The 12,093-nt window shown below is 39.3% G+C and overlaps 1 protein-coding gene across 1 annotated transcript in view; it reads right to left on the reverse strand.

Annotated features, from left to right (window-relative positions):
• Positions 1 to 12,093, reverse strand: part of SLC35F1 (solute carrier family 35 member F1) — a 239,156-nt gene that overhangs the window by 102,311 nt on the left and 124,752 nt on the right. The gene's annotated exons all lie outside the window — the stretch shown is intronic.

Raw genomic sequence — 12,093 nt, forward strand, 5'->3', positions numbered from 1 at the left:
CTTTATCTCTTTTACTCTTCTCACAGATTTATTATCTAACCACACCACCCAATTCAGTCCAAGCAATACTCTTTTTCCAATTTTTGTCATAGATTTCCTACACCCACAGCACATAAATATGTGTATTTTTAAATAACTTAAGAGGTTATCCAGGTTCCCCATGTGTCAGTACTTTCATGCTGACCAGGCCTGCTTCAGAGCTACGTTGCCTCACGCAGAAGAATGATATGCAAAATTGCTGGCCTGGAAGAGGAGCAAGCACGACTGCAAGGGAAAGCAAGAGGACATCTAAAGGGGACATCTAGCCGAAGCCCTGCCAGCTGCTGCTATTGCTGTCACCAGCCCCCAGAAAAGAGGGGCTGCAGATCCCTGGGGAAACCACTGAAGGAGAGGGGAAGGTGGGAGAGGAGCACACTCTGCAATGTCTCATTAAAGCCTAGTAAGAGGAAAGGGGATTAGGCAATCCCAAGAGAGGAGAGGAAAGAGAGCACACTCTGCTCAGCTGTAACTGTATTTTATGCGTGTTCTCCTCTGCCAGATGGTTAAAAAAAAATGCTTCAAGGCTGCTTTGCTTTCCCTGACACATTTCCCTGACCTCGCTGCGCATATTCGGCAATGATGAGCATCTGTGCTCCCGCAATGACTTTCCTGGTAAACTCAAGTGTCAAATCTATTTTCACTTTTTTTCATAAACAGTCCTCCCACTGATGTGTGTTGGTGTCAGTCATGGCATGATTCAACCACACACTGTAAAATACAGGAGGCTGGGTAGTTATGTTCAGCTAACATATCTCACTGACAAACAGCCTAACACAGACAGTAAGAGAACAAACTTTATTGTGCTAAAACCCCATGTTTTGATGGGAGACTGCTGGATAAATAGCAAGTAAAACTCCACAACTGCTGCCTCCGCTTTCACATTACTCACTCTACTGTGAAACATAACCATGGGAAACAAACACACTCAACGGAGATGATATCTGACACTATGATGCAAATGTTGCTAAAACTATATATCCTCAGTTCCTGCTGTTACCTGCTATACTGTTGACATGGAATAGGAAATTTGAATAGTGACTGAAGTTTAAACATGATTGTAAACATGCTTACAGCTATTCATTTAGTTGGATGGTGTTTCCTATGTCTTTCTCCTGCAATAAAGTTTCACGCAGGGCTGCCTTCTTACCTACTGCAGCTTTTGTAGGTTTATTTCATTAGTAAACTAAATGTTTGCAAATCTGTATCTCTAAATATGTTGCCTGCTTTACATGGGATGTAAATAGTTATTAGCTGTTTTCTGTATCTCAGCTATGCCCATGAGCAAATGTTGTATTACAACCATTGTGGGACTGCACCTGTTCTGGAGAGAAGAATCTTGGATCCTACTTAGACTTACAGAAAGCTAAATGCATCCTCACTCGTGAAGGGATTCTTGCAATAATACATTCCATGCTCCATGTGACAGCTAGCTGTTGGACATCACTAATCATTACATTTTTTTCAGACTGGTGGAAAGTTTGATGAGATCTTATAAAGGGCATAATGTTTTTATCTCAGCTGTTTGGTGTGTCACCAGGCCTAACCAGGCAGTATTGACCTATGTATTAAAAATCCAATCAACAAACAATGAAAAACACCAGGTAATTTTCCAAGGCTCTGTATGATAACTACAGCTCTCTTTGAAGTACATTTTCATTCTGTCATTGCCATTTTGCAATTTATAAATCAGACATACTTTTTATAGTTGATTCTTTGGCAAGTCACCACATCTAAAAGCAGCAGTTTTCCTAAAGAGTTCAAGCAGCTGTCTACAGCCTTACATATATAGGCTGTCCTCAGCTTCTGTATTTTACATTTCCTAAACATACAAACAAGAATGTAATTCAAGGTAATTCAAACTTTATGGTCTTCTTCCTATGAAGTCATTTACAACAGTTTTCTGTGTCTTCGATCAATTGCAAAATATGTCAAAAATTCCATTCACTGTTGTCTTACTCAAGTCATCAATGAAGACAAAGGGTAAGTAGGAGTTCAGTAAAAACAGACATCAACAAGAATCACAACTATGAACCTGAACACCTTCAAGTATGTAGATAAAGGCTGGATATGGATCAAAGTATAACCCCTGTAGCTTGAATTGTGCTTTGGATAACAATAGAATGCAAAAAATGCAGAAAATTACTTTGTGGAAGACCGGTGCCAGCAGTACTGTCAATGCCACCAGCTTTCAAAACAATGACTGCATAAATGATATTGAATACGTACTTCTTGTCTGTGATTTTTGCACACATTTGGTATTTTTAATTGTGTAAAAAAACTCGTTCTGAAATCAAGCAGTTCTATTTCTCCTCCAGTCAGAACTTAGTTAAACGGTTCACAGATGATGTATGACATAAAAAGAGCCATCTTTTATTCTTATCTAGTCAGTGCAAAGAGTAGCATATATTAGATGCTTAAGCCGAACTAATTCAAACGTCCATGAAGTACTCAGACTTCAAGGAAAGAAGATACATTTTATACAGTATGGTTATTCCTAAAATTGTTCAATGTCCACGTTAAAATACCCTGCCATTACTAAAGATATGTCCACTACAGACATGAATGATATGTAATGGCAAAGGAGATTTGGTATGCTCCCCTTCTCTCATCAGTGTTGACTGCAACAGACAATAATGACTACCAAAGAAAATGGATGAAATGAACAGATAAGAGAAACCAAAGCAGAAGATCAGTAAAATGCTGATTGTTGCCTTGGGTGAATGGAAGAGAACAACTCGGCTCTCTCCAAGCAGAAAATGTAGAAAAAAATCTTAAATGATTTTTTTTTTCTTTTTTAATTAGTGACAAAGTCAGCAGCAAAGAATACACTGCTTGGATAACTTTAATAACTAATGTAAGATGCCTGAATTGTACAGAAAATGCCTGATAGCCTTATCTGCGTTTTGTTTTTCCTGCCAACAATGATCTAATAATACAAGAGTCTTAGCTCCTGAGTCCTTAATACCTGGATAAGAATAATAACATATCCATTCTTTTTCAAGAAAAAGCAGCAAGAAAACATTGAAAAGAAGTTTTCAGTATCTGTGGAAAACCTACTACTTCCTTTGTACACAATAAAAAGCAACTAACTCACTGCTGTCATCTCCAGCACTGAGTATCTTTCCTAAATACCGTAATACCATTGAAACATGCAACATAGCTCCTATCTACAACACTTTCCTTGCTGGTTTTCATACCCTCCACTACTCAAAGACTGGCACAAAGTATGATTTATTCCCTAAGCCTTTGGTCTATCATGCTGTATTCAGTAGTACATTCGTTCACTGAGGCTGCAACATTCATTCCTATTTTGAAGAAAAGCTGTATGGTTTGAGGGCCTTCAAACAGAACATAAAAAAGAGTCTCACAAAAAGCTTCATAAAAGTGAGGTTTTCTGACTTTCAGAGTCAAATTTCTCTTTAGGTGAATGCTATTCTATTTCTCTACTTGTATTCTATTTAAATCAAATAAAGCAATTCTTCATAAATCCCACTTTCCCTTACTAAGATCAACAATGACTTTGAAAGCCAAGTTAAAATAGGAATCTTCAGCTTCTCTCTAAACTTCAGTCTCATGAATGCACAGAATAGTTTATGTTGCAAAAGACTTTAAGATCAAGTCCAACAATTAACCTAGCACTGCCAAGTCCACCACTAAACCATGTCCCTAAGCATCACATCTACATGTCTACCTCCAAGGATGGTGACTCAACCACTTCCCTGGACAGCTTGTTCTCTTGGTGAGGAAACTTTTCCTAATATCCAGTCTGAACCTCCCCTGGCACAACTCGAGGTCGTTTCCTCTCATGCTGTTGACAGTCATTCACTAATACAGAGCAAATAGAAGACATTCTTCTGCAAAATATCAGTTTAAGGCCTGCTCTTTGAATTCTTTTGCTTCAATTAAAATCCTACATTGGAATCAATCAAATTCATCCCACTGTAGCCAAACTTGCTAGTTAATCTGTCCAATGCTTCCTATTACGTCAGATGAGTATTTTGAAGTAAGAAGTAGGTCAGAATTAGCTCTAGACCTCCAGGTGTTACACTGCTAGGCATCTATCATGGTTTTTCATGATATCCTAAAAGAAATTAAACAATACTTCTTTATTGCCTCTTTAGAAGTGGAGCCAGATGACAAAGCCTCACTTTCGCACTGGGAGCCATTTCATTCTGTTAAAATGCCTGGTAGCTGCTGTGCATCATTTTTACTTACTCCTTCAGGCATATGGAAATTTCTGTCACTTGCATTTCTCCTTGTTTATCAGACACAGTAATGCCACTAAATTTCTGACATTCTTATATCAAAGAACTCTGAAGCTACTGCTTGGTTCTCAGCACATACACGCTGCTGTGATATGAAGTACTAAACAGCTATCTTCAGGTTCCCCTGTAATTACTTTCGATAAAGCTAAACATTTAGCTTTGACTATTAGTTCAGTTCCATGCCCCCCACCCTCAAAAATGAAACACCATTCAGAACACAGAATCAACACAGTGCAACATTCAGAGGGGGCTGCACAATTACAGCTGCTGAATGCTTTAGAATAAGCAACATGCTGCCAGTGGCCAAGTGATTTAAACATACAGGCTTGTTTTCTTCTGACACTAAATCCTGTTTTAAAGTACTCTCCATGTCACTTTTTTTTTAACTTAATTGCCTTCTATCCTCTATTTTGCACTTTATTTGGTCTCTTTCCACTGATAGGTCCCCACTGCATCAATTAAAGAGTATCTCAGATGATAAAGAACAGAGGCTATGGCTACATTTTATCTCCAGCATGAGGCATGCTAATCCTTCAGCATGCTACAGGCTCCAGCAGATGAGAGATTAGCAGTCTGTTTCCTGAGTTGAGATTTCACTAGAGGAACACATCTGTAAAGCCTTCTCCATAGCACTGCTATGGGCCTGCAGGCAGGACCATGCTTTCTCTGTGATGGTAATGAACTACTATACAAAGTTATAGCTCCAAATGTTCCAAGCTTGTATTTAAAAAAGAGAAAGAAAAGATACACTTCATTTAGAGACTGATTACTGCTATGTAATCACTAAACATAGTGAAGTTGATGATGTCTGTCACAGCACTGTGGGTTTGCCAAGCAGTTTAGTGTGTTTCTATAAAAGTGCAGTGTTTCTATATGAGTGCAGTTTAGTGTGTTTCTATAAAAGCACAAGGAAAAATAAAACAAGGTCTTAAAAACTTTACTTTGATTGAAAGTGAGCTGAAGTTACACCCCTGTAAGAATCCAGTCAGGTTTATTTAAATATTTAAAGGGAGATGTGAAATCTATCTTAAACACCTACCAAGAAAGATGTTTAACACACATTACCATAGGAAAAGCAGGAATAGCACACATGTCAGAACCTCAAATATTAAGGGCTTTGAGCCCTTCCAGGTATGCCAGAAGTACAAAATTAATTTCTTCTTACTGCATTTAAAAGTCTTTATGCCTTAACTTGGGGAGAAGAGAAGAGCTCTGGACCTTCTTGTTCTCATCACCCTCTCTTGCCAACTCCCCAGCTCCCCACTGCCTCCTTTCTCACACTGCAGCCCTGAACTAAACTTTACAGATATTTTTCTCATTGGAGTGAAGCTCCCTATTACATGGTATGAGCTGTACTGGCATGTCCCAGTTATCCATGATGTCTCCAAAACATGTCACTGACTTGGATGAGTCCCAAAGGAGGGAAGTGGAGTTGTTGTCTTCTTCAATGGCCCCAGAGAGAAGGCTGTGGGGACATCGAGGCCTGAGTAGGCAGAAGAGGGACACTGCGCAAAGCCAAGGACTTCAGTTCACACAGCATCCCAGGGATGAACGGCCCTGAGAAGCAGAGAAGGGACAGCCAGACTTGGCCATGTGGCTGGTGCTTCCCGAGAGCTGGAGAAGCCTCAGCAGTCACCATCCTGACTGGAAGGTCACACTGGCCAATGGGAGAGCTGTGTGCATTTCTTATCCTTCACCTTCTGGCTTTCCAAGTTGCTTTGAGCATTTTCTTTTTAAAGCATTAAGGTTCTAATTTCTATTCCAGTACAGCTGGGCTTGAATTTAAAAGCTTTTTGGGGAGCTCACGAAAATTCAAGGCCTAGGTACATCTGCCTCAAAGCTGTGGCTGACTCAGGCTCTGCTACTTTTAAGTGACAGCTTGAGGGACCAGCAGAGATTGCTGGCTTTGGACGAAAACAAAGCAGAATCATATTCAGCAAGTCCTGGGAGTCTCTGGAGGAGTATTTAAGATGAGATCTTACCTAAAAAATTTCCTAGCTCTCGTATATTGCTGATTACAGCAATTCTTGAAATGGGTTTCATTTATAAGCTTTTACCCAGGCTTCACACACACATGCTCACGAATACTTGTGGTTTACAATTCTTTAATATGAAAGGAACTGGAATTTTTTAAAGACTATTCTTAAACAGATAAAACACACCTCTGCACTTAATGTATAGTTATACATATATAGTGCTGAGACAATTCGCTGCACTGATTATAAGTGCAAAGAAGGCACCTTTTAAGGCACTTAAAAATAAATAAATACATTAAAAAATAGCAAAGGAAAGTGTAGTGACAAAATTTCCACGCTATTATCTTGATGGAGTCCAGTGATAAATCATTACAGGTAAATTGGAGGGGTGGGGAGTGTTGGTGTAACTTCCTAAAAGTCAGCTTCATCCTACCAGCGAGCGAACAAAGAAAAAAAAAAGGAAGTTTATCCTAAAAACATGCCTAAGTTTTGAAAAAACCAGCTGCCTTCCAACCAGCTATTTCTCAGTGCTTTTTCAGCTACAATTCACAGGACTTGGAGCACCACAGGCTTTTTCTCTTTGAGAGTGAAGGTCTCTCCATATACAGTTCTTGACAGCTTACCAGGGAGCACCAGATAGACTGAAAATATTCCAATATTTCTGATGGAATCAAAAATATAGTTACAGATGACCATGCAATAAAATAATTGTATTTCAGGTCATTTTGGCCATATAAACTGACTGAAGCTAGCTGCAGCCCATAAATTTTTATAAATAGTCACTCTCTACCCAGCTATGACTAAAGAAATTGGGCTCCTAGATCTAAAGATTTGATCTAGATTGGAATAATAAATTGCAGAATTAACTTCCATATGAGAGCTTACAAAACTAGTTAGAAACCCTAATTGAGGAACACAGTACTTTCAAACAAGTATCTCTTCTTCCACAGTTTTCCAGAAATTAATTCAAAAAGGGATACTTACAGTCTTAGAAACAGAATAAGGGATTCCAGGATGCATTAAGAGTGAGCTGTAATTTCTCAGGCTAGAGCTCCTTATGAAATATGACAGCTGCTGAAAATACATTTTAGCCTATGAAAGCTAGACAGTCACTGGGCTGCTGTTCACTTTTATTTTTATAAATCAAGAATAAAGTATACAATAGATGTCTTTTCACAAAATAGATATTTTTTTCTTATTCTGTTCCAATGCACCAGCTTGAGCTTTCAGTTGTTGGAAGAACCTGGGATGTGGAAGGACTGTCAGCTCTCTGTCTCGAAGAAAACAAAGTTCTCTGTCAAATTTCATTAGTTCATCTCACTTGCAGTGGTTTTTATGCCTGAGGCTCGGTACATTATAAATACAGTGATGAATATCTTTAGATAATATGAGAAACAGTTTTAAAAGTTTCAGTTCAGTTAAGATCATCATTAGCTCCCAGTTTTCTCAGAGGAGCTGAGAGCCTATAGTAATAGATCTGGATGATTCCCAGCATCAAGAAAAATGGCTCACTAGTGCCCTACGAAGTGCAACATCATTTCTTATTGCTCTCTTGCCATTACTGTACAGTACTAATACAGTTTAAACTGATGAGGTTTTATGGACCAAATCTTACAGCTATTGAGAGACATCTGATAAAGGATGTGGAAAGCATCACAGCTCCTGCGATACCCCTGCTACTGATATGCCAATTCTGACTGAATGCTGTGATGGAAAACAAGTTTAAACGATTCAAGATTCCTCAAGTAATAGATGCTACTGTAACTTAATTCAGTGTTATCAGAAACAAGACTCAGGGGCTTGGGAAATTAGGCAGTGTTCCTAGAAAATGGTATTTATGTGAGTCAGTATGATGGTATGATGGATGATTTCAGATTTATTCCTGATGATACTGAAAATTGCAAAAGTTGTTTTGGATTTATGTCCCTGTAAAATGCATAACTCTAAGCATACACCCTTCTGAGCACTGGCTGTGCATCCACAACTGGGCATCTAAAACAATTATAATTTATTTGTTTCCAAAGTAAAATTAGAAGTTAAAAGGCTACAGGTATGACTATTGAAAGTACAAAGGTGCATCTATGATGATCATGGCTGGCTTTTGGAGAACTAAAGCTACTAGTTCAATTATTACAAGATGTAGAATTATTTTTTTTTATATGAGCACATCTGCAAAATACAGATATTAAATAACAGTGAATGTTCATTCTAGAGAACATTTAATATCTAATGTAAAAGTTTAAAAATCAAATTGATCTGCTTGGATTTTGAAAAATCTTTTGCTTGACTAAAACTAACTCTGTATCTCTAAAGAAAGCTTCACAACCCAACTACTGTAAGAAAGACTGAAACAGAGAAGAAATGAAAAATCCCTGCTTCAGTGGGCCATGTTTTCTCCCCAAGTAGGCATGTGCAATTCCCATAAATTTGAATCTTCTTTACAGTAAGCTCCAGCTATCATCTACATGCTTAGAAAACATAAAAGAAACATTAAAAAAAAATAGTCCTGAAGTTGGCCCCTGCATATAGTCCCTTTAATTGAACCCCTTGTACAGAAAGACAAAGGATATCCACATTAGCATTTCACCATGGATGGCACTAAGCTGCTGCACACTTTCCCAAATCTCGAGCTACTTCAAAGGAGAGATGCTCATGTGCTTGTGGCTCATTCTGATTTTGACTCATCAAGGCCCTGACCTTCCTTCACTGTTTCCCACTGTGGGTTAGTGTTGCTGCTGCCTCATTCTGCAACCCCTCAGGCAGAAGTAATGCTTTAAAGTTGCTTGTTCATGGATATTATGACAAATGTAAGGACATTAAATTTTTATGCCTTTTTTTTTGCCCAGCAGTTCCTGAATGAATGGAGGACAGGGATTTCCCATTTTGGGTATCTTTCTCCACCCTCTTCTTTCCTGTGAAGCCTGCATATTTAGTTTCATGGTGGCACAACTTCATTAAGGAGGAACAGAAATCATCCACATCAGATCTACCATTAACCTGGTGATTAATACACCACATGACGTAGAATATGTGGGTTTGAGTCCTCAGAACGAGACCACTGAAGCCACTTAGGCAAACAATTTAAAGGTTTGGCTGTTTCACAGAGCTGGTTACTCCCTTCTGGAAGAGAACTCTGTGCTCCAGTGGAACTGTGGAGACACAGCTGGAGAGTGAATTCCTGGCTTATGTAGGTAACTACCTGGGGACTACAGCAGTAAGGGTTTTCAGTAGAACTCAGCTGGATCAATTTTGAGGGCCCTGCTTACAGGACTTCAAAGGTATTGTGTTTTCTTCTATTTCTGCTACCGGTCCCTTCTAAAACAAGGTACCTCTAAGGCACTTCGAGTGCCCAGAACTGATACTGGGTGCCCAGTGATAACCCTGTATGTGCCTTCACAGATCCTCTCTGCCCCTCTACTTCTGTGATACAGCAACATACGTGCAGGAAGGCAGCCTCCTCAAAGGGATGTGGAGTACAGGTGCTTCCCCCTCTCCTTGCTTTTGCTCTTTGCTCATCACACGATAGCCATTACCCAGCCAAAACTACACAGGAGGTCCAAACTCCAGCACCTTTAAATTTCTATTCCATACAGCTAAAACCAGTATTTTGAGCATAAATTACAACAAAAGACAATTCACTTCCTGCTAACTGAAAATTCCAACTATCTGCAACACGAAGTTCATTTTTAGGTATGAGTGTGATGGCTCTGTCTTACTGCCCTAGTCTTAGGTTCCATCCTTCCTCTCTTACTTTCAATTCAGTGAAACAGTGTGACTACCTCTGTCAGTGCTATAAATTTACTAAAGACCTGATACACAATGATGGAACAAGCTCAGCTGAAAAAACATAAGGGCACTGATCTCATTTTTGCTGGTTTAATATAGTGCTTGAAATAAGAAGAAAAAAAAAAAAAAAGAAAGTGATTTGGGAAGGTATCAGCTGCAGATATTTAGAAGGTCAGGACAGGCCTATAGGATCCTGATGCAGTGCTAAATGCATGACCAAAGCCACCAATGACCTAAAGGATGAGCATCATGACTCAAAGTAAAATGAAACTTGTGAAGAAAGGTCCTGTTGCAGGAGATCATCTGAGTCTGACATTTTGACATAGCACTGATCTGCCTATGCTCCCTGACTCCCAACTTGCTTTACTGCAATTTCTTCACAATATTGGCATCTATATTTCAGATAGGCAAGAAAAGAAAACTCAATAGATTTTCTCAGTGAGATTTGGGTATAATTTTGCCTTCCCAGCACTGAACTATGGAGTCACAGAAAGGTGACAAGTGGCTATAACCAGGTGATTGAGGGTCTCCTCAGTGTATGTGGCTGATACAGCATCTCCTTCCCGTACAAAGTGTGATGACAGGCCAAAATGCACTCCTGAACCAGGAGAACATGGAATCAATGTCCAGCTGCAGTACATGAGATCAGCCTCAGGATGCTTTCCCAGTTTATGCTGTGAAGTTAATCAGCACCACACTACCCTCCTGATGGCGGTGGGTACAGAGGAGGCATAGCTCTGTTCTTTCCTTAGCCTTCAGATGTACCAACCTCCCCATTACTGGTACTGGAAAACAGCACTCCTGTATTATCCCTTGGGTTGCTCTGTGTGTAGTGCCTCACGGGTGGCACTTGTATTGGTTCACCTTCATGTGCACAGATTAGAGAGCTACCTACACATGCTGAAACTGCCCTCTGAAGAAGCTTGTCTCCTTTGAAGACAGCCATGCAGGATGATATTCCAGCTCCAGCATCTCTCCAAATGACAGCTTCTCAAAAACAGAATAAAAAGCCCATTGAGGCACAGGGAGGCTTCCTTACTGATCAGCTGCTTTTCTTCAGCAGAGGATCTTTTGCCTCCCAGCCATATACAAGTATGGTCACAACCTGCAGATGTTAAGTTTATTTTATTTCCTCTCCCAGCACAGTTTAGATCTGTGCTTGGAGCAAAGAGAGCAGGGGGTCAGCCTGACAGTTGAAATGAAAAGTGTGAGGAAAAATCAGGGATTAAATCATTTTCTGTGCACACATGACATTTGAGAAGCTCTGGTTTAAAGCTTTACACAGCTACTGTTAAAAAATACATGCATAAACCCACTGTTAGCATAAAAAAAAAGGAGGAAGAATTTCTGTGTTATTCAATAGCTTTTGTTCTCCAAAAATCACCCCTCTGAAATGTGTCTAAGGCTGTAGTTATAACTGAAGGATGAAATCCCAGCCTTAGCTCTTCATTTCCTTGCCTTTCAGAACTGAAGTTAGCCATTAAATAGGATTTCACTGTAACAATATAAATTTCATTTTCCATTGATTTTTATTTTCCTTCTAGTAAGAAGAAACAGAAATGGAGAAAAGACAGAAATTTTCTCGTAAGACACAAGAGTGAATCAAATGACATACCTATCATATACAGCACACACGCTGGGTTAAGGGATTATATTTATGTAGGCCATACTATGACATGTTGCTTTTGAGCAACATGCACTGGTTAATTTATGTGTGGAAGGGATTATCTGACAAGGACCATAAGGGGCTGTAAGGCACCTAAACACTTCAGAGATATAAAAAAATAAATTAGCTTTTAAATTCCTTACTTAGTTTACTTACAGATTAAATTAAAATTTAACTCAATTGTAATTAATTTTTTCTGTATAAGTCAAATGTTTTTCTTTACAAAGCCCAGTTTGAACACACAGTTCCACGTTTTTGTTGAGTTAAGCAGATGCAACTTCTTTGGGAGCTTCCACCACTGGTGACCTGAGGCTGAAACGGGGCTCGTCGTGAGCTGGGAGCATGCTTCCACAATCATGGC

Source organism: Pezoporus occidentalis, unplaced genomic scaffold (assembly GCF_034315485.1).
Source record: "Pezoporus occidentalis ecotype Australia unplaced genomic scaffold, CSIRO_AGI_Poc_V1 ctg39, whole genome shotgun sequence".
NCBI classification, from domain to species: Eukaryota; Metazoa; Chordata; class Aves; order Psittaciformes; family Psittacidae; genus Pezoporus; species Pezoporus occidentalis.